The sequence below is a fragment of the Palaemon carinicauda genome, chromosome 5, assembly GCF_036898095.1.
Source record: "Palaemon carinicauda isolate YSFRI2023 chromosome 5, ASM3689809v2, whole genome shotgun sequence".
Classification (NCBI taxonomy): Eukaryota; Metazoa; Arthropoda; class Malacostraca; order Decapoda; family Palaemonidae; genus Palaemon; species Palaemon carinicauda.
The window spans coordinates 20,458,356-20,469,148 of record NC_090729.1 but is presented as its reverse complement, the minus strand read 5'-3'; positions in this window follow the sequence as shown (position 1 = coordinate 20,469,148).

Below are 10,793 nucleotides of genomic sequence, written 5' to 3'. Positions count from 1 at the left end.
AATTGCAGCTGAGTAAGGAGCATGAGGAGAAGTTGTTGCAAGAGAATAAGTGGTTAAGGTGTGAGAATGAGGAGATACATAAGAAACTGAGGAAAATTCAGGGAACTGTAGAGAGAGTGGAAGAGGGTGTTGAGATGAGGATGCGAGAGAATGAAGAACGAATGGAGAAACAAATCGAAGATATGATGGGCCAAGTAATGGGAATGATGAAAACTTTCATGGGTTAAGGTGCAGTCGGAGGAGTGTCTTCAGCTTCAGGTAATGGATTGCTGGTGGAAGAGAAGGTTAAGGTAGGAGATAATGGGAAAGGAAGTGATAGTGATAGTGATAGTAATAGTAATAGTGATAGTGAGATTGAAGATAAGGGAATTATGCATAGTAAGGATGAACAGAAATGTGATAGTAAGAATAAGAAGAAAGGTAAAAGTGATGTGAAGAAAGAGAAGAAAAAGTGTCAGGAGGATAGCAAGGATGATCGTGAGTGGGTGAAAGTGGTGAGTAAGAAAAGGGCTAGGAAGAGTATAATCAAAGATAGGAGTATGATTGTGGAATTACATTCTTTATATTCTAGCGAGGAAGTAGGAAACAAGAGAGAAGTAAGCAGTGATGATAGCAGTGAAAATGAACGTGATGTGTGTAAGACTGTGATTGTGAGAGATGTACCTCGGTGTGAAAGGTTCAATGAGCATAGTAGTAGGGATGTATACGAGTTTTTCAAGGAGTATGAGAGGTATTGTCAGGATAAGTGTGGTGATAGTAAGAGAGTTTGGGCTAGGGAGTTAGGAGAATATTTTACTGGGTATTTGTTGACGATGTATGGAGTGATGATGAGTGTAGGTGACGTTGATTATGAAAGTGTGAAAAAGAGAATAATTGAGCAGGTAGAACGTATAAAAGGGAGTGTTAGGTATAAGCGTAAGAATAATTTTGATGAGTTAAGGATGAATTCAGGAGAAGCTATATCAATCTATAAATGTAGGTTGGAAACGTTAGCTAGGAAGAAGTATGGGGATGAAGGCAAAATAAGGAGTTAATGAGGAAGTTTTTGGCGACCATACCTGAGAATGTGAATGAATTTATTAATTTGAAACGTAAGGAGAAGATGAGGTGGACGAAAGAAAGATTGACATGGAATGATATCTTAGAGATAGTTGAGGATTACGAGTTAGATAGATGTATGAAAGAAATTAAATCTGTGAGTGTAAGAAGTGGAATGGAGGAATGTTTGCCAGAATATGTTAGTTTTAGAGATACTGTTATGAGAGGACCGATGAGGGTAGCTGATAGTGTAGTAGATTGGAGTGTTAGGGCGAGTAATGTGGGAATGCCTGTAAGGTCAAATGAAGAGTTTATGCAGGGGAATCAGTTTTGGAGGGATAGGAGTGCTAGTGTGCAGCGAGGTAGGTTAGGTAGTTTTGTCCGTGAAGAGAAGTGTTATAGGTGTGGGAAAGTAGGGCATAAAAAGAATGAGTGTAGATGGGCGTTAGGAGCATGTTTCGGGTGTGGAGAGACAGGGCATCGTATCTGGGAGTGCAAGAAAGAGAAAGGCGTAAAATGTTATCGGTGTGTTATGACTGGGCACATAGCGAGTGGATGTCGTAGTAATCGTATGAATGGGATTTGTGGTAATTGTGGTAAGGATGGTCATTATGCTAGAATGTGTAAGGAGCCGCGGGGTAAGTGTACTGAATGTGGTGCAGATGGGCATGTAGCTAGAGTATGTATGAGGAAGGGATTAAGTCAGCCAGGATGTTCGGGAAACTAGAGTGTAAGACAGTTCAGCTGGGTGAGTCCTCCTGTGTGTGTGGAAGGAATAGGATCAATGTTTGTGAGAATGGGATGAATAATTGGTTGGAAATAAACAAGCATGAATCTAATATGCACGAGAAGTTAAGGCTGGAAAATAAACAATTAGTGTTAGTTGAATATAGGAAAAAAAGGCGTTTGAAAGTTTTAAGGATAAAAAAAGGGAAAATTTTATAAGCAAAAGTGAGACTAGAAATAAGTATGACAAGGGTGTGAATGTGCAACAAAGAACCTACAGAAAATGTCTACCGTATCACAGTAATACAGTACTTCGCCTTAGCTCACCAAAGCAACAACAAGCAAGTAACTCTGAATTTGATCCTAAGTCACACCAGAATCACTGGCAATGATGAAGCAGATTATATAGTCAAATCTGCCCTAATGTACCAGACAATAAGCACCACGCTTCAACTTTCACTGAAAACTATCAAGAATCGAATGGCAGCCTTTTGCTATATCCAAAAGACTAACAAAGTAAGGTTAGCCCTCCTTGATGGATCAAGATCAGAAAAATGGTACGTCGATGTAACAAATCTAGTACCATATTCACTTGCTAGAGAAATCCCCTGTCAAGTTGCAGTTATCATTTGCAGACTACGACTGGGGTATCTGTGCAACTGGTAAATCATCATGGACAACGACGAGGACCCAGCAGCAGAGCAGAAACCTTAAAGACCATGCAGCTACTACGAGCAAGCAACAGATGGACCTCTGCAACATTACCTTTTGCAGTGTTAAAAAACAAGCCTACTCAAGCAGGATTTCAACCCCAATAATCCTGTACCTGCGACAGCAATTGTTTAACACATAATTGCCAATGTTGATACATTCTTAGCTTTTCTCCGCAGCTACCCTCCACCAAGAAACCGTAGTAACAGTACTAGTTTGAATTCTAAGCAACCTCTTAACGTTTTTTTAGCTCTTCTTCCTCTTGATATCTTTCTTATATCCTTCAAGTTCTGGAATCCCTCTCAACCAAGCAGCACATAGACGTCACAATGACCACAATGAAAAGTACATTTTTATTTCTATTTGTGTTCTACTATTTTCAGGTAAAGGAAAGTTTAGTTCACCCTTTCTCTGCCACTCACATCCGCTAGCCAATTCCCTTTTTTCATTTCTCCCCCAATTAGCTGAAACTTCATGCTAATACTCATTCTAATACCTTACGCTTGAGCCACTAAGAAATCTTTTTACTTCTCCTATACCAAGAACTCCAATTGAACCTTCCAAACTCTTTCCTGAGCTCTGCTGATCATCGGGACTTACTTCTGTACCTCTTTTTCTCCAACTAAAGGACGTGATCCAGGGGACTCTCCTGGGGAAGAGGCCTTCTCTCCTCAGTCACCTTCTTCCTTTTCCAAAATGAGGCAGGGGCACCTCTAAAATAAGCAAATAAATCTCAGCTTATTATCATCCCTAATCCACATCCTGTCCTAAAAATGTCCTACAGATAAAAGATTATCCAACAACCAAATCACCTAATATCTAAAAAACCCTACAAATACCAAGGGGCTTAAAGTGTGCAAGATCCCGTGCCTGGCTATACGGGCCATGGAACCTAAAAAAAAAAAATAAATAAATAAAAAAATGAATAAAAAAAAAATCTATATGAACTGTTAGAACTTTAACGAAAGAAGTGGAGGAGTAATTGGATAGAATAGCGTGCCCAAGTGTACCCTTAAGCAAGAGAACTCTGACCCAAGACAGTGGAAGGCAATGGTACAGAGGCTATGGTACTACCAAGACTAGAGAACAATGATTTGATTTTGGAGTGTCCTACTCCTAAAAGAGCTTCTTCACACATCTAAAGTGTCTCTTCTACCCTTACCAAGAGGAAAATGGCCACATGATAATAACAGTGTATTAACCCCTGGGGTGAAGAAAAATTGTCTGGTAATCTCAGTGTTGACATGTGTATGAGGAGAGAATAGGCCAGACTATTCGGTGTATGAGTGGACAAAGATAAAATGAACTTTATCCATAGAAAATAATCCAACGTAGTACTTTTAGGCCAGTCAAAAGCTGCCGTAACTCTCCAGTGGTAATATCTCAAGAAGTGGCTGATACCCTGGCTAACCTATTACCTACATAATAATAATAATAATAATAATAATAATAATAATATTAATAATAATAATAATAATAATAATAATACAGAGATTTTAGTTGTACACACATCGTGGGATAAAAAAATCGTATGATGTACAGTATATAATTATTGACCGGTCTAATTTTTCTCTTTTTTTTTTATAAATAACAAGATTTTCCATCTTCTCATGCGGAGACCAAACAAGGAACGATGACGCATAATTATTTTTATTGCTAGAATAGGGAGAATTCCCTTTTCGGCTTTGGAGTTAAAAATCTCAATATTAATGTAACTTTAGCATCAATGTACTGTACAACAAAAAAGGCCGCATGTACAATAAACTCTTATTTTGCAAAGCAATTGAACCAGGTGGGTAAAAGGGAATATATTTCATTTGATAGAAGATTTCAGAAAAACAAAACACGAAAATAAAAGAGAAACTAAATACAATAAAATATCCAGGACATGTAAAATATACATATGAAAAAATAATATTTGCTGAAATACTGCTAACGTCATCATTTCAGAGCCCTTCATGACCAGATCAAATAGGTATGGGCTCAATGCAGACCCCTGATGTAGTTCCCCTCCCCCTAACCAGTAAATGTGGAACTACATCAGGGGTCTGCATTGTCCCCTTACCTATTTAATCTGGTCAGGGATGTAGTAACACAAGGTATTAGAGATCAGCCTCCTTAGTGTATGCTTTTTGCTGATGATGTTATACTGTGTAGTACTAGGCGAGAGGTAGTGGAAGAAAAACTGGAGGAGTGGAGAAGAGAAATGGAAAATAGGGGATTGAAGATCAGAAGGAAAAAGACAGAGTATTTGAGATGGAAAAATGGATAGAATGGGGAAGTTAGTTTACAAGGAGATTGAAAAAAGTTGAAAATTTCAGGTATTTAGGATCGACAGTTGCAGAGGATGGTGATCTGGGGGCAGAAATAAAACACAGAATACAAGCAGGATGGAAGAATTGGAAAAAAGTGCGTGGAGTACTATGCAACAAGAAAATAGGGGTTAAGGTAAAAGGTAAAGTACAAAGGACAGTTGTGAGGCCGGCAATAATGTATGGAGCGGAGACGTGGGCAATAAAGAAGACAAAAGAGAAGAACATGGATGTGGCAGAGATGAAAATTATGACATGAATGGGTGGGGTGACAAGAAGAGATAATTTACGGAGTTAGAAAACTATCAGATAAGATCCAAGAAAGTAGACTGAGGTGGTATGGTCATGTAATGAGAAGAGATGTACAGTATATTGGGAGGAGAGTGATGGAAATGGAGATACAGGGAACGAGAAGGAGAGGGAGACCAAAGCGAAGGTGGATGGACTGCATCAAGGATGACCTTCGATCAAAGTGATTTACTGGTGATGAGGTGTGGGACAGAGGTAAATGGAGAAAACTGACAAGAAACATCGACCCTACATAGAAGTGGGAAAAGAAGAAGAAGAAGAAGAAAAAGAAGAAGAAGAAGATAAACAAAACACGAAAATAAAAGAGAAAATAAATACACTAAAATATCCAGGACATATAAATACATTCACACAGGAAAGTAATGTTTAATTCTTTTAACACCAGACGTTCCTATTGATATAATTTCTTCGCCATAGAGAGGGGCTCCAAAATGAAGAGGTTAGCAGTATTTCAGCAAACATTCTTTTTATTTACATAGATATTCTATACTATGGATTTATTTTAGTACTGGATAGAAAGAATTTGGGGTTTTTTATGTATTTGCACCTATTTTTTTTTATCTCACAAATCAGGTATCATTAAAATATATAAGAGCAATTAATTTTTGTTGTCTGTTTTTCAATGTAATAACTTTAGTATATATAAAAACCACCAACTTGAGAATTCGATACACATTTGCTTTGGTATTTTTGGTATCACAGCACTACATGTGCATCTCATCACATAAACAACATGGGCAATATAATCTCTCCGAAGGGGAATAGGAATTAAGGAATTCATATGCCTCTCTTGTCACGTTAAATTCTTCTAAAATATTTGCAATATGCGATCCTACGTATATTCAACAAGTGATACTCGCGAGATGACCGAAGTCATTGTGTATACTCATCAATGCTATGTTACATGCATCTCGTTATGAGTATGTTAGCCATCCAATAACATTGCATTATTTTACTGATTCATATTTGTTTTTTGTTTTTTTGAATATAGTTAATCTCTTGCCACTATTAAAGATTTTGAGTGGTCTAAATTATGTGTCATTGTTCCTCAAAATGTTGCAAGAAATAATATCCCGTTTTTTAACTGCTTACATTTTCAGTATATCATTCCTAGTGTTCAAATCAGTTTTAAACTTTTCCTTCTAAAAGAGCTGCTTTTTAATTTGATAAGAAAAATTCAAAGGCAGTTCGTCCCTGTTTTTTATCAAACCTTTTACAAGCATTCATACTGTGGTGTAGATAGCATTAATAGCAGCTCTGGTTGTTATTTAGTATGGTGTTGCGTGTCACTGAAAAGCAAAATTACTTTATAAATATTTGAACAGTCAGCTCTACTCCTTCTGAATGCTTATAGACTTGTTTTTCAATTATAACTTTGCAGAACTACTGCAATTAAGGAAATTAAACCTTGATACGTTAATTACCAGAAAAATTATAGCATTCTTTTGGGTATAATTAAAAGATCTGTGCCTTAGATCTTCTGGGTTTATATTAAGTTAATTCGTGATGCTCTCGGACATGATTAGTATAATATAATTCCAAAATAGGATTTAATTAATGAAGTGATAAAGTTAAGCCGCTAAACTCTAGAACAAATTCGGCAACATGTTGTCATTTGTCATTTTACTCAGATGGTTATACTGCTTAATAAGTTCATTATTATGTCCTCAAATAAAGTACGGATATCCTATCGGTATTCAGCATCTAAATAACAGAATTTTTATGTGATAAAATGGGTTTCAATATTAAATACTATATACAAAATTTTTTTTGGGCTTAAGCCATGTCGTCGTGATGGAAGTTCCTTAAAGTAGCTTCCTAAGGGATATATGTACTACAGTGATATTCCCAGAGAATTTTACATTTAGGTATCCAGAATTCTAACTCATGGTGCGAATATCCTTGAAATTTCTCCAAAGGATATCGCATAATATCAGCGGACGTATTCTTGACACGCCTCCATAGCAATCTGCACCTCAAACAACGTTTTGGCTTCAGGGAGGATGTGGCAAAAGGGAGCCGTCCAAAGACTCTCCCTGCTCTCGTGATACCATTGGAAATACAACAGCGCCATTCCCACGACGGTGGACATTCCTTTTTTTGTAGCGATCTCGCTCGGTGATATTTCCTGGTGATCTAACTTTTCGATCGTTTTACAGGATTATTATTATGCTTTCTCCATCATCTTCCGCCTCTGGAAAGTTGAGTATCGGGTCTTTACTATGAGTATATTTTACCTCCTGTTTCACAATGAAATTAGAGTATTTTATTGTGTTTAAGAGCTATGCCAGTTACTGGAGGCGCCATGGCGCCGTCGTCCGTTAGGCACATGTTATTTAGATAGCAAAACGACTTCCAGTTTCTAATAGCTTTATTTAATTATTTTAATTATTTAGCTATTTAGGCAATTACTCTTGTAAAGTTTTGATAATGTGCATATTTTTTTTTTCCCTTTTCTCTGTCGATCTTATAGTTAGATTGTCTGTGATTTAGGTAACCGAGATCTTGTATAGCCTAGGTAACCATACCTAGTCTTTTACTATACGTTCAGACTTTCCCCGGCTACCCTTGTGTTTTGTTTTCATTCAGTGGAGACTGATACCTCCTATAATGTTATGAAACAATACACTTCTCCTTGGAGACTTAAGGGTAATCTCTTTCTCTCTGAGTGTAGCCTCAGGCTACAATCCTAATAGCCGTGCCTTGAATTTTATTCAGGCATGGCTAACTTAGGGTTTGTCCTGCCTCTTCCCTTAACCGTTGGTTGTGGTATACCATCGGGTTTTGGAATTTAGTCAGAATCTCAGAGTATTTAGTCTTATGTCGGTGACCTGCCAGCAGGGCGAATGGGTTGTAGGATACCATCATTCCCCTGCCGGCTAGAGGGCCGGCAATGGAGGTTAGCCCTCATTAGCCACACTTGAAGTTTTGGTAGGATATCATCTTCTCCTTGAGACGAAAAGACTAGTCCTATGCCACAGTACTCTGGGCTGAAGATTAATTTTCTTTAGCCTAGGATACGTGGCACTGGAACTCTGTTTCTTCTTTGTTAAGAGGAGGCGGCAGTGCCGCATTGCCCTTAACTGCGTCGGTAATCTCTGGGTTGGAGAACTGAGTCTCTCCTGTTCCCTGGGATTCTGCCGATACCGAAACAGAGTTTCTTTTACAGGTGGTAGGATTGACAATTTTTGCCAGTTCCTTTCACACTCGTTACAGGACCCTGTTCCCTACCCCACTGTCCTCTTTTGATGGCTTAGCCATTGTCTTTCTTTAGGCTGGCATCTTGCAACCTTCCTTTGCTGGTAGGTTGCCGGAGCCAGCCAGACTCCCTCTCGAGCCATGCCTTGGCTGACGACAGAGCATACTGCCGCCAACCACATCATCTGTCGGCAATTGCCGGCCTAGCCGGCAACTGCCTGCCCTGCCGGCAGCCAAGATGGCTGCCGGCGACCATGATGGCCGTGAGAGGGAAGTCCCTTCTGTTCCCAAGGTTCTTCAGTCCTCCCTTGGACTGCTGCTACAGGTCCTGTTGCCAGGCCGGCAAAGATATTGCTGACTCTGTTGGCAGCACGCCGACTGTACTGGTACTGCTGGACTTACCGGCCGGCAGTGCATCGGCGGTACCTTGTCGGCAATAATACTGTAGCTGCATGGAAGCCTGAATGATACATTCTCCCCTTCTATTAGAACCTTCTCTCTGGAAAAAGGCAGTCAAAATAGATTTTTACATTCTTAATTACTGTATACATTCACAGCAAGGAGTAGCCTCTTTTCCATACTATCTCTCTCTCTCTCTAGCTAGCATGCCGGGTATGCCGGCAAGACCTAGCTATGCAGGCTACATGCCGGCTGAACTACTGTATATTTTATACAGGTAGCCAGTATATCTGCATTATAGAATATACTGCAGATACAAAACTACTATATAGTTTATACTAGTAGTTATTTCCAATATATTTTGGATATCCAACACAGACATTTGCTGAGCCCAATCCTTTATTGAATGAATATTATTTCTTCAATATCCTGATTAGAAATCAGTATTAGGATTACCCTACAATATTAAACACTTCAAGGCATGAGTAATACACTCCTAACCCTTAAAGGGTGCAACCTTTTTCCTTGAGTCTCCCTGATCAGGAAACTCTATATTTTAATATAGTAGGAAGACTACAGCAAATAGGCTGAGTGGGATATACAAATATACGTCTTTATTTTCCTAGTCCTGCTAGCTTCATGCTAGATGGACCATACTGTCATATGCTACTATGAAGACAGCATAATGACTAGACTACAATACATGATGTACAGTAGCCAGTAAATTGCAATATAGACTTACTGCAATTAGAAAACTACAGTACCATGATACAGTAGTATTTTCTGACATACCTCGGGTACCCTTGTACGAGCATTCTGCTGGTACCGTTCATATATTGAATGAATAAGTTTTCTTCAATATTCTGATCGAGAATCAGTCATCCTGACCCCACATTATTAACATTATTTTGGGATAGTGATTTGATACTTCTCTACCACTAGGGGTAAGAGTCCTTTTACTTGGAGTTACTCTCAAGAAAAATCTCCATGTAGTTAATACTGATGGGAGGCAACAGCATTTGCTCACAGGGATACACAAGTATGTATCTCCTACTATCCCTTTATAGCTTGCTATCCTAAGCTACTCTATTGTAAAGGACATTTGCATGTTAATTGTCAAGGAGATAATCCATTGAATACTCATTTGGTTTTCCTTTCTTTACAGGAGGGACACCAGATACCTTGTGCTGCAGTCCTCTGCAAGGCCAAGAGTAAGTATTTTTACGGTCATAATACTTGCAGGTTTCATGCCCCCTGCAATATTATTTCCGGCTCCCTACATTATTGGAACCCAAAGCTTTGCAATATATGTCGGACATTAATGTCCGAAAGTTTTGAAAATCCCAAGTCTACGAAGATTAGGAATACAGCTCAATATAAACTACGCAACTGGGTGAGAGCCTTTCAAAAGATCTCTCCGGGACCTTTCCTACCTAATGATAGGATGCGTAAGGTACTATTTCCGGAAGCAAGTAGGGAAACAGTAGTGCCTCAGGAGCCAACTACATCCCCTGACGGCCAGAAAACCTTTGGGATTAAGGGCAAGAAGTGACCCAGGGTAGAAGAGGAAAATGTTGTGTCGGAATTTCCTCCGCCTATGACGGCTATAGAGCCATTGATGTCTACATCTTCGTCTTCTACCCCTCTATTGGATAATGTGGTACAATCTTGTAAACAGCTGAAGAATCAAATAGAGAGCTTTCGTAAATAAAACGAAAAGCAGGAAGTAAAACGCAAGATAGAGCCTTGTAAAGCTTCTCTTGTCGCTTCCCAGGGGTCAGTCAAACGATCCTTGAATCAAGACCTACCAACATGCTCCATAACCAATCCCTGGAAGTTTGCGGAGCAGATGCCGATTTTGAATGGTAATCTCTACATCTCAGAGAAAATAGATGCTGTTCCTTTGGACAAAATTCAATTTTGGCCAAGCTTTGATGCTTTCCTAATTGTTGGGTTTGTCTGAAGTACGAACCAAAGTCAAGAAAATAAGCGGAAGCAAAGGAGGTCTTGATTTTCGACCATGATAAGGCACAGACTATCCTTTCAGGTAGTCTGAGAAAGGCGGGTTATTCAGAGTCGAAGGTATTCTCAGTGAATAAC